Genomic DNA, 23,240 nt, shown 5'->3' on the forward strand with positions numbered 1-23,240 from the left:
ATGACTGGCTGTGATGTTCAAACATAAGCACCATGAGACAAGAGACCACATCTGTCATTCTTTAGTAAATCTTCAGGGTGTGATAACACAGTAGAATGCCTAGACTTATATAACAAGAACTGATATGCAAAGACCAAGTATTAAACCCAGAGAGATTGCCTTTGGCAACTTCTAAAGAACTACAGACAGTAAGCACCATTACAGCCTGAGTATCCTTACAGTCCTTCAGAATTAATGGATAGAATAGATGTCGGAACCACGTGAAGGACAACAGTGTTGTATAGAAAGAGCAACTACCACAGGAGCAAACCAGCTTGAACTATTTCTGTCTGAGTTTCCTCGGGGCAGTCTGGTCCCTGTAACACAGGAGAAGTAATGAGAACTGGAGGTGTTGTTTTCAGCACTATCATGGAGATGTAGTGAAACATTGTGTGAGACCCCATTCTTGCCTTTGTATTTGCCACGGGACTCAATTCCAAGTTTCTCCTGCATTCTCTATTTCCTATTATTAATTGACCTGTTGTTTGACTTCGAAGATTACAGTTTTCAACTTCCAAAGGATAAGTCAAAATAATTCAAACATTCCCTTCTTTTAAAATCAGTGTAAATTTAGTTTGGCATAAACTGGGGTACAGTGGTAGTATCTTTTTTTAAAATTACAACATTTCGGGTTGGGGATTTAGCTCAGTGGTAGAGCGCTTGCCTAGAAAGCGAAAAAAGGCCCTGGGTTCGATCCTCAGCTCAAAAAAAAAAAAAAAAATACAACATTTCTCCCTTCCCTTTCCTCCCTCCAAATCTTCCCATATACCCCTCCCCACTTTCCTTCCACTCACAGCCGCTTTTTTCATCAATTATTATTGCATGTACATATGTACTTGTATATACATAAATGTTACTTTATATGTATGTTTTCAAGGCTGACTGTTTGGCACTGGACAACCAAGTTGTATAGTTAAAATTTTTAACTTGTTTTTCCTGAAGAAGGAAGAAGAGGAGGAGGAGAAGAAGGAGGGGGAACATACACTCAATAAAGATCAGGAAATGGCTCCGATTGAGAGACGATGTCTCACTGGGTTGTTCTTTTATACAAAGGTGAACCATCCATGTCCAGCTTGCCCAGAGGGAGTTTCCAGCAAGCACAATCATTACAACATCCCCAAGTCATTGCACACATATCGATCTCCTCCTTTGATGTTTCTTTTGATTACATCGGAAATGCCGATGATTCTTCTTCTTTATATTAACTGTTAACATCTCAGCAGACTATCCAACATGTACACCTAATTAAAAACAGTAACAATACCAACTTTTACTTCTAGGGAAGGAAACAGAAACCTTGCTATCAATTCATCAATTGAAGAAGCCGCCCCAGCCGCCTCTCAATGGCCTGACTAAGTCTCGCCGCAGATCTTGAAGGTGGTTTAATCATCTCATTACCAGGGGGCAGGCACTGCAAGCCTCTGTGCTTGGAAGGAGATTCCTGGGGGCAGAGCATGTTGGTGCACACTGTGAATCCCAGCTTTTGGAAGCTGAGAGAATGGAAACAAAACTTTAGGGGTTTCCCTGAATAAAGGGGGAAAATATTCCCATGGGTAAGAGGGAATGGGGCAGCTGGAAACAAGAGCTGACTTTGTCGGATACAAGTGTGTCACAGCAAAAGCAAAGAGTGAAAGGGGAAGACACCCAGGCAGAAGGATCTCCTTTCTTGTTCATCCCATCTTCTGCAGATTAGTCACAATCCAGGACTTTAAAACCAAGCAAGATTAAGAAAGCAAGAGGTACCAGGCAGTGGTGGCGCACGCCTTTAATCCCAGCACTTGGGAGGCAGAGGCAGATGGGTCTCTGTGAGTTAAAGGCCAGCCTGGTCTACAGAGTGAGTTCCAGGACAGCCAAGGCTACACAAAGAAACCAGATCTTGGAAAAACTTAAACAAAAGAAGGAGAAAGAAGAAGAGGAGGAGGAGGAGGAGGAGGAGGAGGAGGAGGAGGAGGGGGAGGAGCTTCCAAGAGGCATCTAGTGTCTTAGGATATGTTAGTTATAGACAGTGCCTCCATGCAATTGTCTCAGCCTCAGACCTCAATAAACCCCTCTATACCTTGTCTTTCAAGAGTCACAGGAGATGTACTGATATCTCAGGTTGGCAGCCAGGCACCCTGGGGAGCCCTCAGATACCACATAGAAGGGAACACTTGTAATTAACTAACACAGTAAGACCAGATTGAAGCAGTCATTCATACAGAGAAAACACCTGTGGCTCTGGTTTCAAGGACGAGTTCCAAGGTGAAACTGATGGCCAACAGCCAGGCTCTATTCAGTATTACAGAGGCATCTGAAGGATCTGACTGCTGCCTGCTTCAGGGTTACTTCTGAGCAGCCGAAAAACCACTATGTAAACAGAGACCCAATAACATCGTGGCTTTCTTGAATTTATGATTTACTTGGGGAATCAGTCACCCTTAACCTTGTCTGTGCATCCCTATTTGCTCAGATCGGCAGCCCCACGATGGGTTTTAGCCCAACAATGGGACAGAGAAAGGAGTTAACTGTTACATTTGCTCTAACAATGCTCTTGAAGCTTCACAAAACATCTGGCTATACACCCAAAGTTCTAAAGCTATGATGCAACTAAAAAGATACTTCCTGAAGTGCCGCTAGGATGACATCTAGTTTCTCCCCATTTACCCTCTGAGTGTACTAAGAGAGACTGGGAAAGTGGGAAAGCACTTCTCTGTTCCTTCAGCTCCACATAGTTAATAGTTAGTATGCTCGGTCATCTCGTCTAACAATAAGGGTCAGACTCCTTCTCTAGCATCCTGAATGTTTCGATGACTATCCACCCTATTAGACCTTCTGCCCTCCCTCCCATCCCTGTCTCCTTTCTTCTCCATTGTGTTTGTGACAACCTCCATGAGGTCATTATCAGCTCCATTGTACACATGGGGGCACTAAGCCCTGTAGAGACAATTTACCTCAGAAGCAGACCCAGAAACTAGATCTGGTTGAAGGCTGGTTGTTCTTGTCCTGGGATATGGGCTGTGGGATAAGCTGAAGAAGTGCTTTCTCTGTCTACAGAATGGCTGAGGTCAGGGGTGTGGAGTTCGATCATCTTTGCTGATGCAAAGGTTGCTCAGAGAACAGAACAGCCACGATATCAAACAGACCAGTCTCGGGGGCTGGGGGTAGAGGTTGGGCATGTAACTTGCTACCACTCTTACTTCGCTGCTTTAAAACATCATTTGCAATTTCAGCACAGAAGGTGTTCTGCCAGGATGCCTTCCTCTCCCCAAGTCCACTCCACCCCATCTGTCCTGCTTTTCTCCCGGGCCAACATGGGAGAAATGATCCCATATGCCTCTTGCAATGCTTGTCAAAGGTGATATCTTTCTGGACTCTCATGGATTCGTTGCCTTTTGGCTCCTCAGAGGCCTGGCATGATGGTGATGAAGTCCTGTGATAGGAGTCACAAGGGCTGGGTAAAATTGTGTGGGTTCTGTCAAGTCCACAGGATTGCTGTCTTTACCACCCATGTGTATCCATACACTGAGGCAAAATGTTCAGATTCTCTCTCTCTCTCTCTCTCTTTTTTTTAATATTCATCCACTTATCACTTTGACAGAGGCAGCAAATGGTCTTAAGATCTGATATCAATAGCTCTCACATTGAGAGATGAAGTAATGTGCTCCAAAGTACTAGGGTGGATTCCGCTACAGGAGAAACTGTGCAAAGAATAGTAATTAATTTCTAAGCAAATCTTCCTTGCTGTGAGTCAGGTCATGAGCACACTGCAGTGCCTCGGGCAGTGTGTGCTACCTGAGAATTTCTCCATACTGACAAGGTGAGCGCACTCCAGAATCTGCCTCCTGTCCTCCTTTCCAGTTGAGTCCATTTCCCTCGACGTAAATTGAAATGACATGACCATAAAGCTCTGATTTGTTTTGTGTTCAGAGACTTCAGTTATTGATAGAGCAAATAATGCCTCTCATGTCTACCTAGTTGTGGAATACAGGTACTTGGTGGCAATGTTCTTTTTTTTTTTTTTCCCCATTCTTTCTTTAATTCCAGCATTTGGAAAAGTCTAGCACATTAGACATTCACTGAAGGGCTGAATCCCACACCACAGTGGCCATGTACTCCACCCTGTGCTCATGCTGTGGACACAAGATTGGTGCTCACTCTGTCCTCTGAACTGTGTTGCCTCAGACTGACTACCCACTAACAAAGGCTGTTGATGTCAACAAGATTTTCTGAAGAGCTGATGATCCAGCACTCTCCAACGCCAGCTACCTGGCTCTGAGAGGCCAGCCCTCAGTCCTCCCACAGTCCCTAGACACCAGACGACAGCCACGTAAAACTGGAGGGTTTCCCCTTTTACCCACTCTTTCCATGGGTGAGTCCCAATGCCATATACCCCGTGTCTTGGGCTGTCAGAGAAAAGTTGAATTTTTCTACCTCATTTCATGACAGAATTATGTACTTTCTCCCCAAACAGACACATAAGAGCCTGCTATTACATAATTAAAAGTTTTAATAACTCATTTTCCCAAACAACAACAAAAAAACATTCCATCCCCAGTACTGAAAGGTGTGTGTGTGTGTGTGTGTGTGTGTGTGTGTGTGTGTGTGTGTGTGTTTCCTGACAGCCCTGCACCCTACCACTACCACAAGATTTAGATACTCCAAAAGAATATAGAATCTATTAGGGTCTCTAAATTTTCTAGTATTGTACACATACATTTATGAGTGGTAACAGCATACAGTAGCATGTAACAAATGTGGGAAAGACTCCCCAAAGACATGACCTAGAGATGCCCCAGGGCTCCCGAAGCAGATATCCGTCAATGGAGCAGTGCACTTGCCCAGCATGCCACACTCAATTGGAAAAAATACCTGGTGACAGGACAAAGAAAGTTGAGTCGAATGAACACAACAGCTGTATACATTAAAATAAGGGCAGATTCTCAAGCACGGTGTTTAACTAATAAATCCAGCAACCCTAAGTTGCCTCTTCACCTGGATACACAGAATACAATAGGGGGCTTTAAATTACCCTTCCCCAGCTTAAGGGCAGAACCTCATTAGTATTTATAACTCTCAGAAACAGAAATGTCAGTATAAATATATCACTATGACAACAAATCATTAAGAGAGAAAAATCGATCTCAACTATAGACTTTTGGAGATTAAAATTGCTTTCCTAGAACGTAACAACACTCATTCATTCATTCAATAACAATTTATTAAGTGCCTACTGTGTGCTGAGTACATTTTTGAAAGGGCCGGGAATGTGGCTTTTGGAAGCTTGGGGAGTTTATATTTTAGTAGAAATAAATGGTAAATTAAATTTAAAAGTAAATGTTACATGGTGATAATGCCCATACAGAAGCACAAAGTAAGAGGGGGTGAAGGAAAAAGAAGGAAAGTCGGGGGGGAGTGAAGAGGGGACAGGGAGGGAGGGAGGGGAGACTCAGAGAAGGTGTTCTGGAAGGCTGGTGAGATCACAGCTTTCTACCACTTCTCAAAAAGGCTGTAAGCTAAAGGGGACACCTGGGGGGGTGTCCGCATAGACAGCCTGATTGTCTGTTTTCTAAACACCTCTGTCCAAATCAACTTTCTTTTCAGTCTTAAGATATAATGGCAGCTTTTCTGCAGGTTGGAGGGTTCTCCCTTATCTTGCTGAGCATTCCTTGACGGGCACTGTCATTTCTTGAAGATTGAATGACGAAGTTTTATTAATTGGCACAAACTGTCAAGGGATAAGTGTGAGGGAACAGCATGGATGGAGTCCAGAAGAGATCAAAACTTAGGACACGAGGAGGAAGAAGACAGAATAAAATTGTTGACAAGCAGGAGATGGCATGACGTGTGTACCACTGAGCTCTCTCCTTGCCTCTCTCCTTCTTTACCATATTCTATGAACTATAACAGGCTCACCCTGCCAGCCACAGAAGGAAAGGGTGTGGAGAACATGACCTACTTCCCTGCCTCGCCTCAAGCTGCCTCTAGTCTTCCTGGGATACTACCTTCCTCTGGTATGCATTTGCGGATCAATGTCCTCCCCCAAACTGCCTTAATAAACAGGGAGGCTGACATCAAGGAAGCTTATCCCAGTGAGTTTCTTGGATTTTCCTCCTCTCAAGGAAGCCAGGCAGAGAAGAAACCAGAGGAAGGGGGTGACTCTGAGAAATGTGGGGGTGCCATTACAATCCCTCTCCCAGCCTAAGGTGCCAGGGCTTCTGGAACCACAAAGCCCAGAGAAAGCCCTAGCCCTTGTTTCCACTTCTGTCTGTCACCTGACAAGGCACTACCCAGAGGCAATGAGAAGGAAGTCGTCACCCACAAGGGCAATACCAAGGAGACAGCCTGGGTGTGTGGTCACAGTTCTGTCACCTCAAAGGTGTCCCTCCTGCATAAAGACCTCAGCTGTGTTTATATCACATCTGGGGTTTAAGCCTGAGTAGTTGGTAAAGAGCCAAAACTGCCCCAGTCTCCTAAAAAAGTAAATAAGGCTTCAGGCAGCAAGTTTTAAGTAAGGACACAACCCTCCACAGGGCGCCGGAGTATCGCTGAAATCAGCAGGAGCTTGGGGACAAGGCCCTTGTGGCCAGAAGAGTCAACTGTATTAGTATTGTACACATACATTTATGAGTTCGGCAGCCTAGCCACCCTACCATACTCTTGCCATACAGTGTTAGAAGTGAAGGGAGCCTAATTGACACCTAGCCCGGCCTCCTCACTAAGCATGTCAAAAATAAAAAATGAAGACTTCAGTGACCTTCCCATCCCCACAGATCGGCTGATGGCCCAAAGGACCCAGCTCTTCCGTCTCTGGCTCAGAGCTTCCAAAATGGGACCCTGACATCTGAGAACCACAGGAAGCACTCTGTTACCACACCCCACACCCATCCCATGCTTTCAGTGGGCATCTGCCTAAGGAAGTCCTTGCCAGTCAGCTGAGAAACTTTTTTCCACCCAGCCGGGCTGAGCCTCAGGCTAGTTCCTTTAAGGCTTGGAGAGTAAGTAGTTTCTTCTATGTCGTGAGAGTACAAAGCTTTCAATGAAGTCAGAGTGCTTGCCTAAAGCTCAGTCTGTGGTTTCTGACTCTTTCTAAAGAACCTCAAAACCCCAGTCCCCCACCCTGGATTCCTCAGCACTTCTGCTAAACCTAGCATCACACTGAGCACAAAGCTGGTGAAGGAACAAAGGGCAGGCAGGCTCCTCTCTCTCATCTCAACCCCAGTAACCCCTACCCTTCACCACAGGGTCTCTCACTCACTCTGCCCAGGAACAGATGGATCAATAGCCAGAGCCTGTCAGGCAGCTATTCCCTCCCTTTCATTCAGAGACAAAGAATCTCCCTTCCGTCTTTTTCAAAACAAGTTTCTTGTCTTAGGGTTTCTGTTGCTACCGTGAAACGCCATAACCAACAGAGCAACTGGAGGAGAAAAGGGTTATTTGGCTTATACCTCCACACCACTCTTCATCACTGAGGGAAGTCAGGACAGGAACCTGGAGGCAGGAGCTGATGCAGAGGCCAGGGAGGAATGCTGCTTACTGGCTGGCTCCTCATGGCTTGCTCAGCCTGCTTTCTTATAGAACCCACACCAGGACCACCAGCCCAAGGATGGCCCCCTCCACATGGCCTGGGCTCTCCCCGATCAATCAATCACTAATTAAGAAAGTGCCCTACAGCTGGATCTTACAGAGGCGGTTTTCTCAACCTTTCAGCTGACTCTAGTTTATGTCATGTTGACATAAAACTAGCCAGCACATTACCAGTATGACAATGTCACAGAGAAAAAGTGAGAGACAAAGAATCGGACAGAATTGAATTGTTGCACATAAGAAGTTGTTACAGAGTGGGAAGGAAGCCCCATGACTGTGACTTATTCCAAACCTGCATCTGTCCTGTGAGAACTTTAACCCATCTCTTCTCCTCTCACACTCATTTGTAAGATGAAGAAGTGAGCCTGATACAGCCGAGGTCTCTTCCGGCTGTCACCTCCTGGGAGCAACCGTCCTCATTTCCTGTTAGTTGGGGGGGAAAAAGGAAAAGTTTTTTGACTTTCAGCAATAAGAAGTTAAAAATTTAAAAATCTCCTTGAAGTGGAAACAGTAATGAGGTTAATAAGGCTGGCCTGCAGTCTCAGAGAACTTCGGCATAAAGTCACTGTATGTTCCGTTTGTTTAGTCCTCCCAATGACCCATTGCTGTTATTACCTCTATTTCACAGATGAAGAAACCAAAGTGTGAGGAGGTCTGGAGATTGCCCAAGGCCACACCACTGAAAGCAGCTGGGCCAGGACACAAACACGGGCATCCTTCCTGCATGCTGCTGTGACATACAACCTGAGAGTCTTCTTTTCTTAGTGTATATCAAAATCTGGCTTGTTAAAGCATGTCTATGGCCAAAATATGGACTCAATACTCTATCAGAGTCCTCAGCAGACTCTACCAAAGAAACATGGGTTTGGAAGGCAGGACTGCCTCTTGTTCAGCTGCATTGATGCTGACAGCTTCCTGGGCATCTGTGCCACTCTGGGGCCCTCAGCCTCCAGCATTTAGTGTCTGCCCGAACCGACTGCTTTGTGGTGTTTCTCTGTGGGGACACAGTCATCACCATCTTGAGATGACTGGATGCAGTGTCTGCCTCACAGCGTTATGAGCCTTACCAGTGTTTCCTTTTGTCCAGGGGTTCAGTAAACCCCTTGGAGGGTAACAGTGAGAAGTAGCGGCAACTCCTAGGGGTTTAACTTTGGATTCTTCTGTATAAACTAGTCTTAACAAGCTCCAGAAGGACTACATGAATACATTTGCCAACTTAGTCCTTTGGAAAGTATGGTAGTTTGAGTGAGTGAGAATGGCCCCATAGGCTTATTTGTTTGAATGCTTGGTCCCCAGTTGGTGGAACTCTTTGGAAAGGATTAGGAGGTGTGGCCCTGTCAGAGGAGGTGTGTCCCTAGGAGTGGGCTTTGAGGTTTCAAAAGACACCTGCTATTATGTGTGTGTGTGTGTGTGTGTGTGTGTGTGTGTGTGTGTGTGTGTGTGTTTCTGGAACAGTGAACCCCAAATTAAATACTTTCTTTTGTAAGTTGCCCTTGGTCATGGTGTTTTATCATAGCAATAGAAAGATAGAAAGGTAACTAAGACAGGGAGTATTAATCACTGAACATCTTGCATTAAAGGATCTTTGTTATCACCAGGTAAAATGCTTGACAGTCACTTGTATTTGTAAACTAAGGGACTGAAACAGGAAGACTCTGTTATTGTGTATTGTACTTTTATGACTGGGAATCCAGAAAAACTACAGGAATTGAAATTACCCCCCAACAGGCAGAGCAAAGTAAAATCTGCAAGTACGACCAAGAACACCTCCCCTCTCCCTTGAGATTGTTTCTTCTCAGTATATCTGCTATCTGCATCGTGATTATACTTAGACAACTGCCTTCATCTCCAAGGATACAACCACTCCACTTTGGTCTGCCAGCTCTTTCTCATCTTTTCCCCTCTTAATAACTGCTTCCAGAGCTGCCTGGGCCAACGGGTAAGGAGGAGCATGATGAGTCACAAAGGTCCTGACTTGCCCTTTCAGAAGTCCTGTTAGCCAAGGGACAGAAATCTGATGCCTCCCTTTTAGATGGGGTTGGTGTCCCATTGTGGTTGTCTTCTTTGGTCTTAGAGGACATTTGGACAAAGCAAACAAGAAGGACAAGAGGTGTGATCATGCCAAGGCAAAGGACGTGAGTCTCTCCCTGAGGCTCAGATAATTACCTCTGAGCCTTCCCATGTTTGCAGATTCGTGAAAGCTTCTTTATTGTCCTAAAAAAAAACTCTCATGTTGCAATTTAAGTATATTTTCCTCTCTATATTTGTCAATATAGTACAGATAAGTGGTATATGAAAATAAATGGGATAATCATTCACAAAAATTATTAACATGTGTTGAAATTGATTTTTTTGTAATATGAACATACTGGGGAAATTGTTTAATTTATCTTAAATGAACATATTTAAGAATTTGGTTCATGCCAGGTGGTGGTGCGTGTCTTTAATCCCAGCACTCAGGAGGCAGAGCCTGGCAGATCTCTGGGAGTTCAAGGCCAGCCTGGTCTACAGATTAGACACCAAAATATAGGACAGACACCAAAACTACATAGAAAAACCCTGTCTCGAAAAACAACAAAAACAAAAGGAAAAAAAAAGACAAAAGAATTTGGTTCATAAGTTGCATATGTGTTTCATTAGTGACAATAATCAAACAAAAAATAGAATCACAATTCCTCTCTTACTAGTTCCAGACCTCACAGTGGGTTGTCCAACTTCTCTAAGCCTTTATTCTATCCTTTGTCCATAAAATATGAAAAATATGTTCACAGGGTTATTACAAGGATAAACAGCAAGTAGTTAGTTGGGATACCTGTGATGAGCACCCAAAGGTGCTCAGCAATGTTAACATCCCACAGTGAGGGGGGTTTTTCCCAGGAAACACCAAAGGATTCGGAATGGAAAAGGGCTCAGTGCTAGTAACTATTAGCATTTTCCAAATCCAATGTGCCGCCTGCCCGATTTTTCATAAAAATGACTTTCCAAAGCCTACTCTAAATTAATTCCCTGTGCTATCGGTAGTGGAAGTCCTAAAGGCCAGATCATCAATGGGGGTCTGGGTGAGGGGTATCCCCTTAATAAACACTGGTCCTTAAGGCTTATCTGTGCCAAGTGAACATGTCTCTATTTCAAAGAAAATTTTGTCATATAAACCATTTCCCAGAAGACTTAATCAGACATCTTGGATGAGAACTAGGCAAAAAGACCAAATTTTTAGAAAGTTTGGTTTTGCCTAGCTTTAGGAATGCTCTCATAAAGGTCCTCCCCACGTTGGGATCCCAAAGGCCTTTGCACCCACAGATTACTAAGAAAACCAGGAATGCTAAACACTTAGGGGTGTCTCCTCAATGGAGAAGATAAAACACTTGCATTCTACCCAGAAAGTTGAGAGTGGGTGTTGTTAATGACCTGGTGACCTTTTGCTATCTGTGGAATCAGACCTCACCCAAACCCCTAGAATGATTATCCAAGACTCTCCATCCCTAGATCTTTATCTTTGGCTCCCAGTTAATAAAAGCCATCCTTAGGGGAGATGTCACATGTACTTTATGGCCTGCTGACCCCAGTGCTGTCTTGGTCAGAGACCAATACTGGATTCGAGGCCTTTTAGCTATAGAACCCACCTTCGAGGCCAGGGAATCGGACTCACTGTCTTGCCAGAGAATTTCGTGTTCTGATGGGAGACAATAGTGAAGGGTAGCTGTGCCAAATCACAGGTCTAAGAGAAGTCACTTGAGACTTGAGGAACTGTCCACCTGCTAAGGGGAGCTAGAAGCTCACGTGGGAGCCAAAACTCCACTTCTGTCTGACTTTGGAGAAGTCAGCTGAGCTCTTTGAGTCTCTGATGGCATCTGTACAATTGAGTTGACGCTGGGTTCTCTCTAAGACTCCTTTCAGCAGTAAGCTGTGTAGATATCTGCACAAAAAGAGGATTTAGCTATGGGAAAAGGGGGTCAACTTTGACAGACTCCCAAAATTTGAAGAAGCAAAGATCCATGCCCTGCTGATTCCTTTATGTGACCCCATAAGAATAATTTATTTTAAAATAACTAAATGAAACACACTCACCATTAATCAAAGGGAACTGAGAGTCATTGCCAACCTCACACCTACCTTGCACAGCCTCTGCTCACCTCCCTCGGGACCCTCCACCTCTTCTTTAATGCCTTGTCATGATTCTCAGAAACTGTGATCACTCAAGGTTGAAGCTTTTAATCTCCCATGTATAAAAGGATATGCAAATAGAGTTCAGTTTCCTGTTGAGTCTCTGCCAAGGTCTTAGCCTGGCGAGTCTGGGAAAGGGGCCAAAGACCTCCTGTTTCTCAGCTGTTATTCTCCCTTCTGTGTTCTGGAGCTTCAGGCTGTGCTTCGGCTTTAGTCCTACCCTTCCCCAAGTCATCTCAAGGAAGCTTTTGGAAACGTCCCTACAAGAATGTAATACACAGCTGGCGGCTAAGTAACCAGACAGAGCATTATCTGCTCACCCTTGAGAATAGTAAGGAAAACCAGAAAGTGTATATTCCTATAGTATGGTCTCAAATGTTAATCTTGTAAACTACTTGAGGTAATGATATTGATTAGGTCTGAGACAGGGCTTGCAATAAGTTAGCTGTATCATCAGAATGAGGTGTCACACTTGTACAGGGTATAAAGAAAGCCAAGTCTACGGGTACAATAACAGCCCTGCACAGCATTCAAACCAGAGGACTGAAAACACAGGATGCCTCACAGTGACTCTGAACCAGAGGTTCCACTAAACAACAGAACCAAGGGCCAGATGCATCATCCCATGTCTCCTGACTGAACCCATGGACATCCAGATTTAGCTTTTCATTGGCACTGAAAACTCACTAATATTCTGGCTAATTTACATGTTCCAAACTACGTTAAGTATGACCATGTATTAAACATGGAATTATCACTTTTTATGCAAATGCCATGACTTATTTGTATTTCTCAGAACTTCCCTTCTGAAGATAACTCCCATCAGGACCTTCTTGTATATTATCATTTCCATTATAAGGCCAATGTACAAGTTAACTTTTACAGTCTCTTCAGAAATCTCTGTGGGAGACTTCTTCTTTCATTTCTCTGTTATTCTAGGCAACTAAAACCCATTCATGACAGAACACCATAAAAAAAAAAATACTCTGTATATTATTGTTCTAAATCAAATCATTCATTGGTGCATTGATGTCTCCAGCAGCATTTATGTCTAAAACCTCTCTCTCTCTCTCTCTCTCTCTCTCTCTCTCTCTCTCTCTCTCTCTCTCTCTCTCTCCTGTGTGTGTGGCCTGTGTTTTAAATTTAGGCTCTTTGTGAACTCTACTCAATGACATTTATACTCCACATTTTCCACATCTCAGTTCTGCCCTCGAGTCTTCCAGCAATGATCATCTTGGATTATTTAAAGACCAGGTCGCTTCTTCCCTCCTTACTCTTGGGTGTTTTATTTGGGTTTGGTTGAGGCAGGGCTGAGGGGGAATTGCTCTGGGGTTTGGGTGATATACTTTTCAGGCCCATCCCATCCCACAGGCTGGAAGTTAACATCACTTCACATCATCTTGGGGTCCTTTTCTCAAGAACTTGTCCACAGAACAGCATTGGCTTGAGATCCATGGACTTTATCACCCTTGGAAGTGCTGGCTCAGAAAAATTCAAGAGTTTCTAACTATTCCTGGGTCTGGCTACCTCATCACTGTAATGTTCCTTAGGAAAAGTGGGGTCATTGAGCTAACTCTGCCATAAAGGATCCTGGTTGAATCTTAATTGCACAGATTCTGTGAAGCTCTGAAGACAAGACTTAAGTGTGCAAGTTCTATGGACTTGAGGAGGACACTCAGACCACAGGCCCCCAGTGACAGAAGAAACACTGGCACTGTAGATAGCTCCAGTGCTCTGCCCCATGTTTGCTTCTCCAACACCACACCTTCCTCTCCACTGTATTAGTAGCAGGTCTGGTGTGGTTGATTACAGCCTAGAATGATAAGTCAGCACCAGCTTGTGTTGATATGGAGACCAAGGGTAAAGTAAGTGAATCCAGCACAGAGAAAAATCTTCCTTTCCAATACAGAGACCCCAAGAATGCTACATAAAACAGGTCTTTAAACACCCTATATTCCCAGCTATATATATTTATTGCAGCTCCTGTATATCATTTCTGCATATATAAAAGTTGGTGATGAAAAATGAGACTCTGTCCTCCATGTACTAACCAACTCAACCATCAGTGCAGATTAAAAAGAAGGGAAAATATTTTGGGACCAAAACTCACTAACCACTGTTTTAATGAGGAAAACATTTTTAAAAGGGTGTTTTTAGTTTCCTACTCTCACTTTCTCTCAAGATTGCTTGCCAGCAGGGCATAAGGTAGTTCTGCCATAGTCTTCAACCTCCACACCCCAAGCCATCTGGTCTCCATCACATCTGGAGGAAGGACCTCCTTGTTCAGCATTGTGTATGCCATCACACTAACACCATTAGTCAGGCCTGACTCTGCAGCTTGGCTAACGGACCTGGAAAGGCCCATGTTCCAAGACAAGTGGAAAGTGGTGGGACACATGGGGCCCAAGTGCTGGGAAACTGCTCGTATCAGCTGCTGACTTGGTCTTCTCTCCAGCTCCTTAATGCAGCAGATGCAGCTTCCTTACGAGGCACCAGAGGCCCAGAATGCTCACATCCTGCGGTTCTCCATACCCCGAAAACCCCACATTTGAGTTCCTTTCCAGTTCAGAGAACCAGAGCTGCTGGCATTGAGCCAATCAACAACAGATGTGGGCCATAACCACCAACTACCCACGAAGCTTCCACAGAGGCAGGCATGAGACTCAGCTTCTTAGAAATTCTCATAATCATGACTCTTCAGTCATTTAATACCTGCCCAGACAGAAGGGACTGGTAGACTTGCTCCTGATGTTTAATTCATTCTGTTGGAAATGAAGAAGGTTGGAATAGTAGGGAAACTTAAGAAGGCTTAGATAGAGGAGAGGAAGTTACTGGAATGTAGGTACTATAATTTTACTTGTACTGCTTGGAAATCTACAAATCTATCCTGACACAATGCTCCCATGTCACCACCCTTTTCCCCTCACTTTTTGAGTCCCACATAGTAGACATACACTAGATGGACATTCAAAGCCACACACAACACGACTTTGTCCCTCTGCATACAGAACAATGAAGATGAGGATTCTGGTCACCAGAGTAAAATCATCTGCCTGTGCCAGGTATTGTGAGGGCATCCTTCATTTCCAGTTGACTGTAAGGAACTATACCTTAACTGTAAGTCTTTTAAGAAATATTTTTCTTCCCTCAAAAAAAAAAAATTAGTCCTTGTTATACACCTTCTTCTTAGTAAAGATGAGGAAGACAGGGAGGAAAGGGACGAAGTACAAAGAGAGAAACAAACATCACAGTCATGAGCATTCAAGGACAAGCCCTGATTGTGAGATCATTGTACTACTGGATTTTGTGATCTTTGAAGAAATCAAATATAAGCAACTCCTTCTTGGAATGTTGATAATTGGCTTCCAAAAAAAATTGAATAGTTTATGTTGTTACCCAGTGTCTTCTTAGCATGTAAAGGCGTCACCTTCTCTAGGAAAAGCATTGCTTAATTATCAACCCAAAGCAGCAGTTAGTTAATGCTTTATATTTTCACTGCTAGTGGGTTAAAATAGTTTTCCAAGTTTGATAACAAGTGAGTAACTTTCTTCAGTTTTCTACTGTCCATCTCTTTTCCTTTAAGTCTTTAGTACTTAACAATTGTGATGATTTTATGCACCTGAGTTTTAAAACACTAAACCGCAATAACAGCTTTGATGGAAGCTTCTGAGGCAGACGGTGGTGATGGCAAACTGCCAAGGAAAGGAATAAAGAAAGGGTGTTTTTGTTCTGCTGTGTTTCACAGTGTTGGTATATCACGCAGGTTGAAGCCTATTAAAACTACGTTCAGAAACATCCAGCTGTGATGCCCTGCACATGCCTCCACACTGCAGAGCCCACTGCGAGCTGTGGGGAAATAATATGTGAATTTATTGCCTCCTTGCCATGATTTTATTTATTTATTTATTTATTTGGTGTTCTCCAGACAGGGTTTCTCTGTGTAGTTCTGGCTGTCCTGGAATTTGCTCTGTGGACCAGACTGGCCTCAAACTCAGAGATCTGCCTGCCTTTGCCTCCTGAGTGCCGGGTTAAAGGTGTGCACCACCACCGCCCTGAGTGTTTTCTTAAGATGTTTACTCTGTATTGTTCCTGCAATAATTTCAGACTAGGAAAGAGTATCACCAAAGTCTTCAGTAATAAAATCCTAACCACACTCCCCCACATTTATCAAGTGGACTGACAGGACAGCAGCCAAGTACCAGTCAGTAGACTAGGTAGCATGGTGTATATAAGAAACCAAAACATTGACTCCACATCTGTATCAGCTACATAATTCCTTCTTCCAAAGACCTTAAACCTTGTAGATAACACAGCAAGTGCTCAGAAAAGCAGTTGTGAAACCATCTCCATATTGCATGACATGTTTGCAGAATCCCAGCCTTTTACAATGATGTGTTTTCAAAAGCCATGACCGCAAATGGATCCTGGGGGGGACACTATGACACTGAATTCCCCAATCCTAAGAGGCCATGTACCTTATTCAGATGAGAAAATTGCCAGATGAGGTAATAATGGAACAAGAAGGTTGCACAGAAACATCAGCCTCTCTGGTGGAAAACACAGACTCTGCCTAGGGAAAATGTCAATCACTGGGAAACAAGAAAACACGTGACGGAATGAAATGTTTATTGGATCAAGACAGACAGAAGAGCTTTTGAAAATGAACCTTAATTGGTCCTTGCAGACAGTATGGCGTAGCATCACTGGGAATTTCAAAGTCAAATAATCTCCCTCTCTCACTAACCCACCAGAAGTTCCCTCATTTCATAGTAAAGACACATTTCTCTCCACCCACTTGAACTTAGTTTTGAGTGAGAGATTTCCTGAGAACTCAGCAATAGTTCTGTTCACTTCAGAGATAAACCAACTAATACCACATATCTGAGAGTTTTCTAGTCTCAGGCTCTTCTCTTCTTGACCCTGTGTGAGTCGGTCCAGAAACACAGAAATTAATCTCTTCATCAAGGGTGACAATCTTAGTGAGCACACCAGGTCAGATTCTTCTCTTTTCAATCCGGGAAAGCAAAATCCATGCACAAGGGAGAACTGTGTCCAGGGTTCCTTTCTATATTGTTGAAAATAACTGGGTTTATGGTTCCAGTGATAGAAGCATCAATACAATCAAAATAAAATCAAAGAAGCCCATTTTCAGAGAATATGAGCAATTCACAGACAAACATTTTTAATGAAATTCTCATTTTTTCATACAGAAATAGATTGCTTATTTGATGAAGTGAAAACTCATAGATATTAACTTTTGAATAGAGTAATGGTTTATAATTTCTTTCTTACAGCAGACTGTAGACATTCAGAGCTACAGAAATAAATGTGATGAACTCCCTGCCTTACCCAGACAAACCACACCAGAAAACATATGGTATGCCAAGACAGAAGGTTTAAAACATTTCAAAGTCTCAGGATTCTTGCTGGTTGATTTACAAAGCAGCAGATTTATCTGTCACTGTGTTGCCCATGTTACCTGCCACCCATATCCATCTTGGCATGATTCCATACTCAGTACATATGACCTTCACACTACTCTTGACGAAAATAAATAAGTTAAATCCAATCTAATCTTTCATTCTAATGAGGAACAAGGAAGCAAGAACCAGCTACATTATTTCACAAAGGAACAACTAATCAAATCCAGACAGCGAGTACTGTGGTTTGGATTTGGTCTGAGTGGGTCCTCTAAGAGCTTAGGTGTTGTTCATGGTATTGGAAAGCAGCATGGAGCCTTTAAGAAGTGGAGCCTGGTGGGAAGAAAAGCAACTGCTGAAGGACCTGCATCTGGAGGGAACCCATACAGTTTCCAGCCCCAGTCAAATGTTGGCTTTTCATTTGTTTTAAGATTTGCTTTGGGTTGGGCATTTAGCTCAATGGTAGAGCGCTTGCATAGTAAGCACAAGGCCCTGGGTTCGATCCTCAGGCCAAAAAAAAAAAAAAAAAAAAGTCTTAAAAAAAAGATTTGCTTTTATTTTTATTTATTTATTTTAGGTGCTTTGCCTGCCTGTGCAAATGTGCACCATATACGTGCATGGTGGTGCTCACAGAGGCCAGAAGAGGATGTTAGATCCCCTGGAACTGACCTTATCAATAGTTGTGAGCTTTCATATGGGTGTTGGCAACCAAACCTGGGTCCTCTACAGGAGCAGCAAGTGCTCTTAAATGCTGAAAGATAACTAAGCCTGCAAAAGAATGAGGCTGGTTCCTCTGGGCTCTCTAGCCTGGTCTGGCATTGTGTGCTCTCTTCCTTTGTTTGATGCTGTTCACTATAACCTGACATGGGGAACTCATAGACTCAGCATCCTGTTGACTGAACTTCCTGTTCCAAGGCTGTGAGTAAATAAATCTCTCAGCTTTACAAAGCACTCAGCTTGAGGATTTCACTGAAGTAAAGGAGAATGGGCTGATACAGTGAGATGCTCTGTAGACCAGCAGGCCTGGTCACTCCATAAACAATGAAATGAGAAAGGGGAGGGGAAGGCCTAATGGAGGGAAGCAGTGGCTGGAAACTGTTACAGGACTTAAAGTGTGTAAAGAGACATAGAAAACCGTAACCACTTTGACCAAATTAACTACACTGTCTTTAAATGGATCTCCATTTTTTAATTTGTAAAAAAAAAAAAAAAAAAAGGCAGGAGAGAATTGAACAAATCTAACTACAGAGATGTTGTTAAGTGATGTGAGGAAATTACTATTGACTTTGGTAGATTGGAATGAGATTGTAGTTGTGGGGGAAAAAATCTCTTCTTTGTTAACATATAATAAAGCCAATCATGATGGCTCCACCTGTAATCCCGACACTGAAGAGGTTGAGCAGTCCAGATTGCTGCCAGTTTGAAACCAACTTGGAATACACAGTAAATTCCAGATCAGCCTGTGCTGTAGAATGAAACCCTGCCTCAAAAAGCCACACACACAAGAAAAAAGCTGATGTGTGTTGAAGTTTGCAGTAATGAACTGTCATGTGTGTGATGTATTTTTAAGTTTTTGAACAAAATAAATAGAAAAGACAGTGAGCATTAACAATTGTTAAGGCTAAAGTGACAAGTCTATAATACTCTACTAATCCTTTTTAGAATATTCCCAAAGTTTTAAATGAATGTCTTTTTTTATTTGGTCAACAAATCTACAGTAGGTTTAAACAAATGAAAAAGTGAAATGTGATATTGTTTTGAAAATTCACATACTCCTTTAAGAATTCTGAATCCATAAGAAGTCAGAAACCAGCCAGGTGGTGGTGGCGCACGCCTTTAATCCCAGCACTTGGGAGGCAGAGTCAGGTGGATCTCTGAGTTCAAGGCCAGCCTGAGCTACCAAGTGAGTTCCAGGAAAAGCATAAAGCTACACAGAGAAACCCTGTCTTGAAAAACCAAAAAAAAAAAAAAAAAAGAAAGAAAAAGAAGGAAGAGGAGGAGGAGGAGGAGGAGGAGGAGGAGAAGAAGAAGAAGAAGAAGAAGAAGAAGAAGAAGAAGAAGAAGAAGAAGTAGTCAGAAATCATTAAAACTCTGTGCTCACACATAATACTGTGTAAAATTTTCCTGTGGAAATGAGTAAGTTCCTATTTACCCTAGATAGGATGCTAACAACAGTCCAAAATACCATCCCATGCCACTGTAGCTTGGCAAAAACAGTGAGTGTGGTTGGTAAAATTTACAGGAGTGCCAGGGAGAGGTTACTTACAGGACCATTAGCAATTTGTAAGCAGCTATATCACTAGAGAAAAACCTTTCCCCATCAACTGATAACTATTTACATGTCCTTGAGGAGGGCTAGAACTTTATGAGACCCTACCTAGTCACAGTTAGCTGCCTATAAACTCTTAGAGAGCTTTGTGGACTCATGAGCAATACCACCACCAGGAGAGCAAGTCAGTGGCCCCAATCATGTACAGGTCTCCTTCGGGTAGTAACAATTCAAGAAGGCCATGCTATGTCCAGATGACATTCAGACGAAAACATGATATATTTCTCACATCGCAATGAATCCAATAAATAAGAAAACCATTAGGAATTATGTGTCTGTTTCAACATTCTTACTATTCTTTGTGGGACACAAGCATAACCTGGGGGTGGGTGTTTTAGAATCCTTTCAAGATCTGAGCTCATGATAACAGCTAAAAGTCAAGCTGTGTTACACTTCAGTGTAAGTCGGGACGAGGGCATTCCGTACTTCTACAGTTCTACAGTGAGCTCCCGTCTGCTGGTTGTCTGGCTCACGTCTCCTTCAGGTGAGCAGGTGTCACGGAGATGGTAAGAGGAAGTTTTGACAGAACCGAGATGTGTCTCAATCTCCCAAATGAGAAGAGATGGTTAAAACTGCCAACTTGACAGAATTTAGAGTCGCCATGGAAACAAATCTCTAGACATGTCTATGACAGGATGATCTAGATTAGCTTATTGGAGGTAGGAAAACCGCTGTAAAATGTGGGCAGTACCATTCCATGGGACAGGGTCACAGACGGAAGCCAAAGGAGAAAGTGAACTGAGCACAGACATTCAGGGCTCTGGGCCTCTTGACTGGACAGAGTGTGACCACCTGCCTCCTGCTCCAGCTGTCATTGGCCTCCCCTGCATGACAGACTGAGTCCTGTGGAGCTGTCAACCAAAGTCAACCCTTCTTTTCCCAGGCCACTATTGCCAAGTGTTTTGCCACAGCAATAATACAAGTAACTAACACAATAAGACTGAAACGTTTTAAGGCCACAGATGAGTCTCAGTCCAAAGACCTGGTTAATTTTCACTCCTGTCTGGTTGCTAAGTTATTATTTGGCTCCTTAACCCTACAAGCCATGGTGGTCCGTTCTTCCCCTTCATGGTTTTGTAAAGCTGTGTTATCAGTTCCGAGTACCAGCCACTTAAATTAGTGGACACTTATTTTAATGAAAATACTGGATTATTGTGAAAGAAATATAGTTTATATGTCAAAGATATGCAGTCAGACTCAGATCATTCTTGTCAGCAAACATGTCAAGTAAGTGAATACTTACATTTAATGAAACATATTGAATATACTGCACTCAGACTCTCAGGTCATCACTGAGCCCCACTTACGTCGCCAAACACAGTCACCATGAGTCCAGCACCTGACCTCCAGAGTACCACCAGAGAGAAGAAATTACAGTTAGCAAGGTTTAGATTCACAGCCCTTCACTCTAGAGATTCCAACCAAAATGTGCAGGTCAAATCCATCATATCTACAAACCTAGGAATCTGTTACTCAAATGATTTCTGATCATTGTGCAATGATTAGTAAGAGCATATTTTATGAGCAATCCACAACCATTAGCAAACAGGTAGTATGATGAAATGGTAGAGAAAGTATGTTGTGGAATATTATTTAAGATGTGTTACATTTGTTTATGCTGTGGAACATTTATTTAATGATGCAAAGATGTGTTGCATTCATTTAATTCTGTGAAGCTGTGTTACTTTGCCTATCTAAAATATCTGATTGGTCTAATAAAGAGCTGAATGGCCAATAGCTTGGCAGGAAAGGATAGATGGGGCTGGTAGGTGTAACACAAATTTTAAAAGGTCTTATAATAAAAAACCCAGAGCCAGATATTGGAATGAAAGCTGAAAAATCAGAGAAACAGAACAAGCCAGCCACTTTCTTACCTCTACAAAATCCTCAGCCTCAAGAGTGTGAGTCCCCGCTTCCTCACGCCTTATATACCTTTCTCTCTCCAGACATCACTACCTGGGATTAAAGAGGTATGTGCTTCCAAGCACTGGGATTAAAGGTGTGTGCCACCACTGCCTGACCTCTATGTCTAATCTAGTGGCTGGCTCTGTCCTCTGATCCTCATGCAAGTTTATTAGGATACACAATAAATTACCACAGGCAGGCAGAGAGAATAAATAGGAGGAGAAATCTGGAAGGAAAAAGATCAAGGATGGAGAAAAGAAGGGGCCAGCCACCCAACCACACAGCCAGACATGGAATCAGAAGGAAAAAAATATATACAGAAATAGAGAAATAAAAGGTAAAAGCCCAGAAGCAAAAGGTAGACAGGGTGATTTAAGAAAAGCTGGCAAGAAACAAGCCAAGCTGAGACTGGGCATTTATTAATCATAAGCCTCTGTGTATTTTTTGGAAGCTGAGTGGTGGGCCCCCAAAAGAGCAAAGAGTAAAAAAATAAAAAATAAAAAATAAAAAAAATAAAAAAAATAAAAAAACTACTACAAAAGTCTGAAGTCTCCTGCTACTGCTGCTGCAGCTTTGACACTACAAATAGTAGAGAATTAGGACAATTTTCTCAAAGTACAGCCTGTCAAGCCCTCAGGACCCCAAGACTCGTTCAGAGAATGGGAGAGACTCAGATCTATTTTCATAACACCAAAACAATATTTCCTCTTTCAGCATGTTGACAGTTGCACTGATGTTGCAAATACAGTGTTGGGTCAGATGCCATGTGCCTTAACGTGAAGCAATGGAGTCCTATCAGTTTTCTAAAATATTCACTGTGTTAATAACTCAGCTATTTCTGTTGGGCCTATGTAACAAATATCTCTCCATTTTCAGTTATTTAAGGTCTTACTTTTACAGCAGGCCAGCTGGATTTGGTTTCTACATGATATAGAAGGACTCAGGCAGAAGCAGCCACAAATTCCTTTATCACAGAAGGCTCAAGAACACTGGCAGAAATCCACAAGGAGGAGTCCCCCGCTTGGCGCTGGGACACTGTCATTTGCATCCAAAACACCAATGTCAAGAGAATAGGGGCGCATCACACCTATAGCTCATCCTGTGGTGGCGAGTCTGGATGTATGCATCTGTGATGGGAGAGAATGAAAAGCTGGGAAGGATAACAGCTTCACCCTCATGGGGTAAAGCTTACACATCAATACTAGGAGAAAAAGTCTGTGAGTACCATGTTAACCAGTGTGATTAGTTCTCCATCACAGTGACCATCCCCCTCTGGACATCTCAAAGACTAATCCTCAACAGGAGCTATAGTCAAGGTTCTGAGTTACAGAGGTGCTCTGGGCCTCTGCATGTGGTCATGACGTCTAGGTGGGCGGAGTCATTAGAAAGATCACAGGAGAAATAACAACGCCTAAATTAAGCCCTGGGCTCCTCTAAGACCTCCAGGGAGCAGACACCAGCCCTTTTGTTCAATCCTACTCCCTTCTGATAAACAGTAGGCACAATACTCGTACACTCCCATTAACACTCAACATTTAACAAAGTCACTTTAGATGAACCTATTGTGTTGCCATATCTTAACAGTGATCCTCACAATGATCAAGAACAAATGAGATCAGCATTTGAGAGCCTCCAGGAAAGACTTCAAGGGCATGGCTCAGCACAAAGCTTAAGTCAAATATCTCTATAACTACAAAGTATCCATTGTATTTAGGAGAGTTACTGTCCTCTGTTGTGTTTAGGGAGAGCTGCTGTCCCTGCTTGCTCTGGTTGAGCCTTGACCAAGGGCACCGGAGTGTGTGAGGCCCCAGTACAGGGCA

General features: G+C 43.0%; 1 long non-coding RNA gene and 1 gene segment (V, D, J or C); one reads left to right on the plus strand and one right to left on the minus strand.

The window, feature by feature from the left end:
* LOC118591330 overlaps positions 1–23,240 on the plus strand; it is a 698,773-nt gene that overhangs the window by 579,823 nt on the left and 95,710 nt on the right.
* On the minus strand, positions 4,794–11,274 carry LOC118591333. The gene is made up of 3 exons (XR_004945915.1): positions 11,226–11,274; positions 7,895–8,025; positions 4,794–4,887 (listed from the first exon to the last, which is right to left on the minus strand). It is a non-coding gene; the product is annotated as an uncharacterized LOC118591333 (long non-coding RNA).

Source organism: Onychomys torridus, chromosome 9 (genome assembly GCF_903995425.1).
Source record: "Onychomys torridus chromosome 9, mOncTor1.1, whole genome shotgun sequence".
Classification (NCBI taxonomy): Eukaryota; Metazoa; Chordata; class Mammalia; order Rodentia; family Cricetidae; genus Onychomys; species Onychomys torridus.